The sequence below is a fragment of the Globicephala melas genome, chromosome 5 (assembly GCF_963455315.2).
Source record: "Globicephala melas chromosome 5, mGloMel1.2, whole genome shotgun sequence".
Taxonomy (NCBI): domain Eukaryota; kingdom Metazoa; phylum Chordata; class Mammalia; order Artiodactyla; family Delphinidae; genus Globicephala; species Globicephala melas.
Window position 1 is genome coordinate 87,725,408 of NC_083318.1, and position 13,053 is coordinate 87,738,460.

Here is a 13,053-nt window from a genome sequence, read left to right on the forward strand (position 1 = left end):
TTAGGGAAATTAAAATCAAAAAGACACAGCCACCCCAAAGTTTGGGACGGCTCTGTTTACAAGAACCTCGTTTTCGGTACAAGTTCAATATCACAGAAAGTGAAAAATGGATAAAGAAGTTGTGGTACTTACGTACAATGCAATATCACTCAGCAATGAAATCTATGTCATCAGGCCGGTAGCAGCATAATGAGTGGATTCAGGTACGATGATTCTAAGTGAAATAAGTCACACAGAAAAAGAAACATCATAAGTTATCACTACTACACGGAATGTAAACTTGGCTACCCAGGAACTGAATTACAAAACAGAACAGGGTCTCAAATGTAGAAAACCAACTTATGCTTGCTTAAGGGGAAAGGTGAGTTGGGGTGCTGCATAAAACCAGAGATTGAAATTAGCACAGATACCGTTCCATAAGCCAAATATGTAATAGACAAGAGCTACTCCTTGCTCAACGAAGTGGACTCTACACCCCATATTAAACGCCTAAGAATATACCTGACTAGTAAGAATCTTAAAACGTATGGATTTCTATGTCTCCGAAAGAGAATCAAGCGTGTGTACAGCGGCATAAAGGCAGCAGTGATAGGATTGGTGAGGTTCGGTGAGCAAATGCAGACCTTCTGAAGTCATATTGCATGGTACCCATTCCAGGTGTCTCAACTCTCCAGGTTTAAGGGATTCTTCCTTCAGCTAAAACATGCATGTGGAACCCAGAGTATGATCCACCATGTGATCGGGAAAAGTGTTCAAATGTGTCTCAGTTTTCGTCCCCTGGTTCTCGGGTGCAACATTCCAGACGCTTTACTAACACTCTCCCCACTTGGAGAGTCAGTGCCTTTAACCTCCTGTTTGACCCAGTTTGCAATTTCTGCGGAAAATGAACAGGAATAGGGAGAACCAATGAGAGACTAGCTGGAGGTGTCTGGGCGGGCAAATTTAACTCTCATTTCCCACCAGGAAGAGGAATTAACCAAAGGCTCAGCGTGCCATGCCGGAACCACATTAGGGCCTGAAGCAATGCTGCGGTGTTGCGGCCAGCTCACAAGAAAGCGAGTTGAAGAAAGGAGCTCAGGGGCACTGTCATTCACAAACCTGCAGAGTTATAAATGACAGCTATCGTCGAAAAATATATTGAAGTAAGGCTGCCAAGAGGACTTGAAAGCGGGGCAGAATTGCAGGAAACCGATTTCAGGAGGTAGACTGGAATTGCATGTAAAGCATAGGAAAAGAGGCAGAACGTCCACAATGATGCACTTGGCCAAAAAGGGCGTATGCGTTTTTTCCTGTATTCAGGAAAAAACGCATACGACCTTTTTGGCCAACCAAGCAAGCTTGCAAAGGAAATCTGCACTACAATGAAGTCTCACTGCCCCCCAGTCCAAAGGGCCATCTGTAAAATCCAGAAAGGCAGGACAGGCCATGGAGAACTGGGAGCCTTGTTATGCTGATGGGCGGGATGTAAATTGCCAACAGCCACTCTGGAGAAGTGTATGGTGTTTCCTGAAACATCTAAAAAACAAAGCAACAGAGCCTAGGGCACTTCCACTTATGGTCCTATAGCTTAGGGAAATTAAAATCAAAAAGACACAGCCACCCCAAAGTTTGGGACGGCTCTGTTTACAAGAACCTCGTTTTCGGTACAAGTTCAATATCACAGAAAGTGAAAAATGGATAAAGAAGTTGTGGTACTTACGTACAATGCAATATCACTCAGCAATGAAATCTATGTCATCAGGCCGGTAGCAGCATAATGAGTGGATTCAGGTACGATGATTCTAAGTGAAATAAGTCACACAGAAAAAGAAACATCATAAGTTATCACTACTACACGGAATGTAAACTTGGCTACCCAGGAACTGAATTACAAAACAGAACAGGGTCTCAAATGTAGAAAACCACCTTATGCTTGCTTAAGGGGAAAGGTGAGTTGGGATGCTGCATAAAACCAGAGATTGAAATTAGCACAGATACCGTTCCATAAGCCAAATATGTAATAGACAAGAGCTACTCCTTGCTCAACGAAGTGGACTCTACACCCCATATTAAACGCCTAAGAATATACCTGACTAGTAAGAATCTTAAAACGTATGGATTTCTATGTCTCCGAAAGAGAATCAAGCGTGTGTACAGCGGCATAAAGGCAGCAGTGATAGGATTGGTGAGGTTCGGTGAGCAAATGCAGACCCTTTGAAGTCATATTGCATGGTACCCATTCCAGGTGTCTCAACTCTCCAGGTTTAAGGGATTCTTCCTTCAGCTAAAACATGCATGTGGAACCCAGAGTATGATCCACCATGTGATCGGGAAACGTGTTCAAATGTGTCTCAGTTTTCGTCCCCTGGTTCTCGGGTGCAACATTCCAGACGCTTTACTAACACTCTCCCCACTTGGAGAGTCAGTGCCTTTAACCTCCTGTTTGGCCCAGTTTGCAATTTCTGCGGAAAATGAACAGGAATAGGGAGAACCAATGAGAGACTAGCTGGAGGTGTCTGGACGGGCAAATTTAACTCTCATTTCCCACCAGGAAGAGGAATTAACCAAAGGCTCAGCGTGCCATGCCGGAACCACATTAGGGCCTGAAGCAATGCTGCGGTGTTGCGGCCAGCTCACAAGAAAGCGAGTTGAAGAAAGGGGCTCAGGGGCACTGTAATTCACACACCTGCAGAGTTATAAATGACAGCTATCGTCCAAAAATGTATTGAAGTAAGGCTGCCAAGAGGACTTGAAAGCGGGGCAGAATTGCAGGAAACCGATTTCAGGAGGTAGACTGGAATTGCATGTAAAGCATAGGAAAAGAGGCAGAACGTCCACATGATGCACTTGGCCAAAAAGGGCGTATGCGTTTTTTCCTGAATATATTCAGGAAAAAACGCATACGCCCTTTTTGGCCAACCAAGCAAGCTTGCAAAGGAAATCTGCACTACAATGAAGTCTCACTGCCCCCCGGTCAAAAGGGCCATCTGAAAAAAGTGTAAAATCCAGAAAGGCAGGACTGGCCATGGAGAACTGGGAGGCTTGTTATGCTGATGGGCGGGATGTAAATTGCCAACAGCCACCCTGGAGAAGTGTATGGTGTTTCCTGAAACATCTAAAAAACAAAGCAACAGAGCCTAGGGCACTTCCACTTATGGTCCTATAGCTTAGGGAAATTAAAATCAAAAAGACACAGCCACCCCAAAGTTTGGGACGGCTCTGTTTACAAAAACCTCGTTTACGGTACAATTTCAATATTACAGAAAGCAAAAAATTGAAAAAGAATTTGTGGTACTTACGTACAATGCAATATCACTCAGCAATGAAATCTATGTCATCAGGCCCATAGCAGCATAATGAGTGGATACAGGTACGATGATTCTAAGTGAAATAAGTCACACAGAAAAAGAAACATCATAAGATATCACTACTACACGGAATGTAAACTTGGCTACACAGGAACTGAATTACAAAACAGAACAGGGTCTCAAATGTAGAAAACCAACTTATCCTTGCTTAAGGGGAAAGGTGAGTTGGGGTGCTGCATAAAACCAGAGATTGAAATTAGCACAGATACCATTCCATAAGCCAAATATGTAATAGACAAGAGCTACTCCTTGCTCAACCAAGTGGACTCTACACCCCATATTAAACGCCTAAGAATATACCTGACTAGTAAGAATCTTAAAACCTATGGATTTATATGTCTCCGAAAGAGAATCAAGCGTGTGTACAGCGGCAAAATCCCAGCAGTGATAGGATTGGTGAGGTTTGGTGAACAAATGCAGACCCTTTGAAGTCATATTGCATGGTACCCATTCCATGGGTCTCAAGTCTCCAGGTTTAAGGGATTCTTCCTTCAGCTAAAATATGCATGTGGAACCCAGAGTATGATCCACCGTGTGATCGGGAAACGTGTTCAAATGGGTCAGTTTTCGTCCCCTGGTACTCCGGTGCAACATTCCAGACGCTTTACTAACACTCTCCCCACTTGGAGAGTCAGTGCCTTTAACCTCCTGTTTGGCCCAGTTTGCAATTTCTGCGGAAAATGAACAGGAATAGGGAGAACCAATGAGAGACTAGCTGGAGGTGTCTGGACGGGCAAATTTAACTCTCATTTCCCACCAGGATGAGGAATTAACCAAAGGCTCAGCGTGCCATGCCGGAACCACACTAGGGCCTGAAGCAATCCTGCGGTGTTGCGGCCAGATCACAAGAAAGCGAGTTGAAGAAAGGAGCTCAGGGGGACTGTAATTCACAAACCTGCAGAGTTATAAATGACAGCTATCGTCCAAAAATATATTGAAGTAAGGCTGCCAAGAGGACTTGAAAGCGGGCCAGAATTGCAGGAAACCGATTTCAGGAGGTAGACTGGAATTGCATGTAAAGCATAGGAAAAGAGGCAGAACGTCCACAATGATGCACTTGGCCAAAAAGGGCGTATGCATTTTTTCCTGAATATATTCAGGAAAAAACGCATACGCACTTTTTGGCCAACCAAGCAAGCTTGCAAAGGAAATCTGCACTACAGTGAAGTCTCACTGCCCCCCGGTCAAAAGGGCCATCTGAAGAAAGTGTAAAATCCACAAAGCCAGGATAGGCCATGGATAACTGGGAACCTTGCTATGCTGACGTGCGGGATGTAAATTGCCAACAGCCACTCTGGAGAAGTGTATGGTGTTTCCTGAAACATCTAAAAAGCAAAGCAACAGAGCCTAGGGCACTTCGACTTATGGTCCTATAGCTTAGGGAAATTAAAATCAAAGAGACACAGCCACCCCAAAGTTTGGGACAGGCTCTGTTTACAAGAACCTCGTTTACGGTACAAGTTCAATATCACAGAAAGTGAAAAATGGGTAAAGAAGTTGTGGTACTTACGTACAATGAAATGTCACTCAGCAATGAAATCTATGTCATCAGGCCCATAGCAGCATAATGAGTGGATTCAGGTACGATGATTCTAAGTGAAATAAGTCACACAGAAAAAGAAACATCATAAGATATCACTACTACACGGCATGTAAACTTGGCTACACAGGAACTGAATTACAAAACAGAACAGGGTCTCAAACGTAGAAAACCACCTTATGCTTGCTTAAGGGGAAAGGTGAGTTGGGGTGCTGCATAAAACCAGAGATTGAAATTAGCACAGATACCGTTCCATAAGCCAAATATGTAATAGACAAGAGTTACTCCTTGCTCAACGAAATGGACTGTACACCCCATATTAAACGCCTAAGAATATACCTGACTAGTAAGAATCTTAAAACGTATGGATTTCTATGTCTCCGAAAGAGAATCAAGCGTGTGTACAGCGGCATAAAGGCAGCAGTGATAGGATTGGTGAGGTTCGGTGAGCAAATGCAGACCTTCTGAAGTCATATTGCATGGTACCCATTCCATGTGTCTCAACTCTCCAGGTTTAAGGGATTCTTCCTTCAGCTAAAACATGCATGTGGAACCCAGAGTATGATCCACCATGTGATCGGGAAAAGTGTTCAAATGTGTCTCAGTTTTCGTCCCCTGGTTCTCGAGTGCAACATTCCAGACGCTTTACTAACACTCTCCCCACTTGGAGAGTCAGTGCCTTTAACCTCCTGTTTGGCCCAGTTTGCAATTTCTGCGGAAAATGAACAGGAATAGGGAGAACCAATGAGAGACTAGCTGGAGGTGTCTGGACGGGCAAATATAACTCTCATTTCCCACCAGGAAGAGGAATTAACCAAAGGCTCAGCGTGCCATGCCGGAACCACATTAGGGCCTGAAGCAATGCTGCGGTGTTGCGGCCAGCTCACAAGAAAGCGAGTTGAAGAAAGGAGCTCAGGGGCACTGTCATTCACAAACCTGCAGAGTTATAAATGACAGCTATCGTCGAAAAATATATTGAAGTAAGGCTGCCGAGAGGACTTGAAAGCGGGGCAGAATTGCAGGAAACCGATTTCAGGAGGTAGACTGGAATTGCATGTAAAGCATAGGAAAAGAGGCAGAACGTCCACAATGATGCACTTGGCCAAAAAGGGCGTATGCGTTTTTTCCTGTATTCAGGAAAAAACGCATACGACCTTTTTGGCCAACCAAGCAAGCTTGCAAAGGAAATCTGCACTACAATGAAGTCTCACTGCCCCCCAGTCCAAAGGGCCATCTGTAAAATCCAGAAAGGCAGGACAGGCCATGGAGAACTGGGAGCCTTGTTATGCTGATGGGCGGGATGTAAATTGCCAACAGCCACTCTGGAGAAGTGTATGGTGTTTCCTGAAACATCTAAAAAACAAAGCAACAGAGCCTAGGGCACTTCCACTTATGGTCCTATAGCTTAGGGAAATTAAAATCAAAAAGACACAGCCACCCCAAAGTTTGGGACGGCTCTGTTTACAAGAACCTCGTTTTCGGTACAAGTTCAATATCACAGAAAGTGAAAAATGGATAAAGAAGTTGTGGTACTTACGTACAATGCAATATCACTCAGCAATGAAATCTATGTCATCAGGCCGGTAGCAGCATAATGAGTGGATTCAGGTACGATGATTCTAAGTGAAATAAGTCACACAGAAAAAGAAACATCATAAGTTATCACTACTACACGGAATGTAAACTTGGCTACCCAGGAACTGAATTACAAAACAGAACAGGGTCTCAAATGTAGAAAACCAACTTATGCTTGCTTAAGGGGAAAGGTGAGTTGGGGTGCTGCATAAAACCAGAGATTGAAATTAGCACAGATACCGTTCCATAAGCCAAATATGTAATAGACAAGAGCTACTCCTTGCTCAACGAAGTGGACTCTACACCCCATATTAAACGCCTAAGAATATACCTGACTAGTAAGAATCTTAAAACGTATGGATTTCTATGTCTCCGAAAGAGAATCAAGCGTGTGTACAGCGGCATAAAGGCAGCAGTGATAGGATTGGTGAGGTTCGGTGAGCAAATGCAGACCTTCTGAAGTCATATTGCATGGTACCCATTCCAGGTGTCTCAACTCTCCAGGTTTAAGGGATTCTTCCTTCAGCTAAAACATGCATGTGGAACCCAGAGTATGATCCACCATGTGATCGGGAAAAGTGTTCAAATGTGTCTCAGTTTTCGTCCCCTGGTTCTCGGGTGCAACATTCCAGACGCTTTACTAACACTCTCCCCACTTGGAGAGTCAGTGCCTTTAACCTCCTGTTTGACCCAGTTTGCAATTTCTGCGGAAAATGAACAGGAATAGGGAGAACCAATGAGAGACTAGCTGGAGGTGTCTGGGCGGGCAAATTTAACTCTCATTTCCCACCAGGAAGAGGAATTAACCAAAGGCTCAGCGTGCCATGCCGGAACCACATTAGGGCCTGAAGCAATGCTGCGGTGTTGCGGCCAGCTCACAAGAAAGCGAGTTGAAGAAAGGAGCTCAGGGGCACTGTCATTCACAAACCTGCAGAGTTATAAATGACAGCTATCGTCGAAAAATATATTGAAGTAAGGCTGCCAAGAGGACTTGAAAGCGGGGCAGAATTGCAGGAAACCGATTTCAGGAGGTAGACTGGAATTGCATGTAAAGCATAGGAAAAGAGGCAGAACGTCCACAATGATGCACTTGGCCAAAAAGGGCGTATGCGTTTTTTCCTGTATTCAGGAAAAAACGCATACGACCTTTTTGGCCAACCAAGCAAGCTTGCAAAGGAAATCTGCACTACAATGAAGTCTCACTGCCCCCCAGTCCAAAGGGCCATCTGTAAAATCCAGAAAGGCAGGACAGGCCATGGAGAACTGGGAGCCTTGTTATGCTGATGGGCGGGATGTAAATTGCCAACAGCCACTCTGGAGAAGTGTATGGTGTTTCCTGAAACATCTAAAAAACAAAGCAACAGAGCCTAGGGCACTTCCACTTATGGTCCTATAGCTTAGGGAAATTAAAATCAAAAAGACACAGCCACCCCAAAGTTTGGGACGGCTCTGTTTACAAGAACCTCGTTTTCGGTACAAGTTCAATATCACAGAAAGTGAAAAATGGATAAAGAAGTTGTGGTACTTACGTACAATGCAATATCACTCAGCAATGAAATCTATGTCATCAGGCCGGTAGCAGCATAATGAGTGGATTCAGGTACGATGATTCTAAGTGAAATAAGTCACACAGAAAAAGAAACATCATAAGTTATCACTACTACACGGAATGTAAACTTGGCTACCCAGGAACTGAATTACAAAACAGAACAGGGTCTCAAATGTAGAAAACCACCTTATGCTTGCTTAAGGGGAAAGGTGAGTTGGGATGCTGCATAAAACCAGAGATTGAAATTAGCACAGATACCGTTCCATAAGCCAAATATGTAATAGACAAGAGCTACTCCTTGCTCAACGAAGTGGACTCTACACCCCATATTAAACGCCTAAGAATATACCTGACTAGTAAGAATCTTAAAACGTATGGATTTCTATGTCTCCGAAAGAGAATCAAGCGTGTGTACAGCGGCATAAAGGCAGCAGTGATAGGATTGGTGAGGTTCGGTGAGCAAATGCAGACCCTTTGAAGTCATATTGCATGGTACCCATTCCAGGTGTCTCAACTCTCCAGGTTTAAGGGATTCTTCCTTCAGCTAAAACATGCATGTGGAACCCAGAGTATGATCCACCATGTGATCGGGAAACGTGTTCAAATGTGTCTCAGTTTTCGTCCCCTGGTTCTCGGGTGCAACATTCCAGACGCTTTACTAACACTCTCCCCACTTGGAGAGTCAGTGCCTTTAACCTCCTGTTTGGCCCAGTTTGCAATTTCTGCGGAAAATGAACAGGAATAGGGAGAACCAATGAGAGACTAGCTGGAGGTGTCTGGACGGGCAAATTTAACTCTCATTTCCCACCAGGAAGAGGAATTAACCAAAGGCTCAGCGTGCCATGCCGGAACCACATTAGGGCCTGAAGCAATGCTGCGGTGTTGCGGCCAGCTCACAAGAAAGCGAGTTGAAGAAAGGGGCTCAGGGGCACTGTAATTCACACACCTGCAGAGTTATAAATGACAGCTATCGTCCAAAAATGTATTGAAGTAAGGCTGCCAAGAGGACTTGAAAGCGGGGCAGAATTGCAGGAAACCGATTTCAGGAGGTAGACTGGAATTGCATGTAAAGCATAGGAAAAGAGGCAGAACGTCCACATGATGCACTTGGCCAAAAAGGGCGTATGCGTTTTTTCCTGAATATATTCAGGAAAAAACGCATACGCCCTTTTTGGCCAACCAAGCAAGCTTGCAAAGGAAATCTGCACTACAATGAAGTCTCACTGCCCCCCGGTCAAAAGGGCCATCTGAAAAAAGTGTAAAATCCAGAAAGGCAGGACTGGCCATGGAGAACTGGGAGGCTTGTTATGCTGATGGGCGGGATGTAAATTGCCAACAGCCACCCTGGAGAAGTGTATGGTGTTTCCTGAAACATCTAAAAAACAAAGCAACAGAGCCTAGGGCACTTCCACTTATGGTCCTATAGCTTAGGGAAATTAAAATCAAAAAGACACAGCCACCCCAAAGTTTGGGACGGCTCTGTTTACAAAAACCTCGTTTACGGTACAATTTCAATATTACAGAAAGCAAAAAATTGAAAAAGAATTTGTGGTACTTACGTACAATGCAATATCACTCAGCAATGAAATCTATGTCATCAGGCCCATAGCAGCATAATGAGTGGATACAGGTACGATGATTCTAAGTGAAATAAGTCACACAGAAAAAGAAACATCATAAGATATCACTACTACACGGAATGTAAACTTGGCTACACAGGAACTGAATTACAAAACAGAACAGGGTCTCAAATGTAGAAAACCAACTTATCCTTGCTTAAGGGGAAAGGTGAGTTGGGGTGCTGCATAAAACCAGAGATTGAAATTAGCACAGATACCATTCCATAAGCCAAATATGTAATAGACAAGAGCTACTCCTTGCTCAACCAAGTGGACTCTACACCCCATATTAAACGCCTAAGAATATACCTGACTAGTAAGAATCTTAAAACCTATGGATTTATATGTCTCCGAAAGAGAATCAAGCGTGTGTACAGCGGCAAAATCCCAGCAGTGATAGGATTGGTGAGGTTTGGTGAACAAATGCAGACCCTTTGAAGTCATATTGCATGGTACCCATTCCATGGGTCTCAAGTCTCCAGGTTTAAGGGATTCTTCCTTCAGCTAAAATATGCATGTGGAACCCAGAGTATGATCCACCGTGTGATCGGGAAACGTGTTCAAATGGGTCAGTTTTCGTCCCCTGGTACTCCGGTGCAACATTCCAGACGCTTTACTAACACTCTCCCCACTTGGAGAGTCAGTGCCTTTAACCTCCTGTTTGGCCCAGTTTGCAATTTCTGCGGAAAATGAACAGGAATAGGGAGAACCAATGAGAGACTAGCTGGAGGTGTCTGGACGGGCAAATTTAACTCTCATTTCCCACCAGGATGAGGAATTAACCAAAGGCTCAGCGTGCCATGCCGGAACCACACTAGGGCCTGAAGCAATCCTGCGGTGTTGCGGCCAGATCACAAGAAAGCGAGTTGAAGAAAGGAGCTCAGGGGGACTGTAATTCACAAACCTGCAGAGTTATAAATGACAGCTATCGTCCAAAAATATATTGAAGTAAGGCTGCCAAGAGGACTTGAAAGCGGGCCAGAATTGCAGGAAACCGATTTCAGGAGGTAGACTGGAATTGCATGTAAAGCATAGGAAAAGAGGCAGAACGTCCACAATGATGCACTTGGCCAAAAAGGGCGTATGCATTTTTTCCTGAATATATTCAGGAAAAAACGCATACGCACTTTTTGGCCAACCAAGCAAGCTTGCAAAGGAAATCTGCACTACAGTGAAGTCTCACTGCCCCCCGGTCAAAAGGGCCATCTGAAGAAAGTGTAAAATCCACAAAGCCAGGATAGGCCATGGATAACTGGGAACCTTGCTATGCTGACGTGCGGGATGTAAATTGCCAACAGCCACTCTGGAGAAGTGTATGGTGTTTCCTGAAACATCTAAAAAGCAAAGCAACAGAGCCTAGGGCACTTCGACTTATGGTCCTATAGCTTAGGGAAATTAAAATCAAAGAGACACAGCCACCCCAAAGTTTGGGACAGGCTCTGTTTACAAGAACCTCGTTTACGGTACAAGTTCAATATCACAGAAAGTGAAAAATGGGTAAAGAAGTTGTGGTACTTACGTACAATGAAATGTCACTCAGCAATGAAATCTATGTCATCAGGCCCATAGCAGCATAATGAGTGGATTCAGGTACGATGATTCTAAGTGAAATAAGTCACACAGAAAAAGAAACATCATAAGATATCACTACTACACGGCATGTAAACTTGGCTACACAGGAACTGAATTACAAAACAGAACAGGGTCTCAAACGTAGAAAACCACCTTATGCTTGCTTAAGGGGAAAGGTGAGTTGGGGTGCTGCATAAAACCAGAGATTGAAATTAGCACAGATACCGTTCCATAAGCCAAATATGTAATAGACAAGAGTTACTCCTTGCTCAACGAAATGGACTGTACACCCCATATTAAACGCCTAAGAATATACCTGACTAGTAAGAATCTTAAAACCTATGGATTTCTATGTCTCCGAAAGAGAATCAAGCGTGTGTACAGCGGCATAAACGCAGCAGTGATAGGATTGGTGAGGTTTGGTGAGCAAATGCAGACCCTTTGACGTCATATTGCATGGTACCCATTCCAGGTGTCTCAACTCTCCAGGTTTAAGGGATTCTTCCTTCAGGTAAAACATGCATGTGGAACCCAGAGTATGATCCACCGTGTGATCGGGAAACGTGTTCAAATGTGTCAGTGTTCGTCCCTGGTACTCGGGTGCAACATTCCAGACGCTTTACTAACACTCTCCCCACTTGGAGAGTCAGTGCCTTTAACCTCCTGTTTGGCCCAGTTTGCAATTTCTGCGGAAAATGAACAGGAATAGGGAGAACCAATGAGAGACTAGCTGGAGGTGTCTGGACGGGCAAATTTAACTCTCATTTCCCACCAGGAAGAGGAATTAACCAAAGGCTCAGCGTGCCATTCTGGAACCACACTAGGGCCTGAAACGATGCTGCGGTGTTGCGGCCAGCTCACAAGAAAGCGAGTTGAAGAAAGGAGCTCAGGGGAACTGTAATTCACAAACCTGCAGAGTTATAAATGACAGCTATCGTCCAAAAATGTATTGAAGTAAGGCTGCCAAGAGGACTTGAAAGCGGGGCAGAATTGCAGGAAACCGATTTCAGGAGGTAGACTGGAATTGCATGTAAAGCATAGGAAAAGAGGCAGAACGTCCACAATGATGCAGTTGGCCAAAAAGGACGTATGCGTTTTTTCCTGAATATATTCATGAAAAAACGCATACAGACTTTTTGGGCAACCAAGCAAGCTTGCAAAGAAACCTGCACTACAATGAAGTCTCACTGCCCCCCGGTCAAAAGGGCCATCTGAAAAAAGTGTAAAATCCAGAAAGGCAGGACAGGCCATGGAGAACTGGGAGCCTTGTTATGCTGATGGGCGGGACGAAAATTGCCAACAGCCACTCTGGAGAAGTGTATGGTGTTTCCTGAAACATCTAAAAAACAAAGCAACAGAGCCTAGGGCACTTCCACTTATGGTCCTATAGCTTAGGGAAATTAAAATCAAAAAGACACAGCCACCCCAAAGTTTGGGACGGCTCTGTTTACAAGAACCTCGTTTACGGTACAAGTTCAATATCGCAGAAAGCGAAAAATGGATAAAGAAGTCGTGGTACTTACGTACAATGCAATATCACTCAGCAATGAAATCTATGTCATCAGGCCCGTAGAAGCATAATGAGTGGATTTAGGTACGATGATTCTAAGTGAAATAAGACACAGAAAAAGAAACATCATAAGATATCACTAATACATAGGATGTAAACTTGGCTACACAGGAACTGAATTACAAAACAGAACAGGGTCTCTAATGTAGAAAACCAACTTATGCTTGCTTACGGGGAAACGTTAGTTGGGGTGTTGCATAAAACCAGAGATTGAAATTAGCACAGATACCGTTCCATAAGCCAAATATATAATAGTCAAGAGCTACTCCTTGCTCAACGAA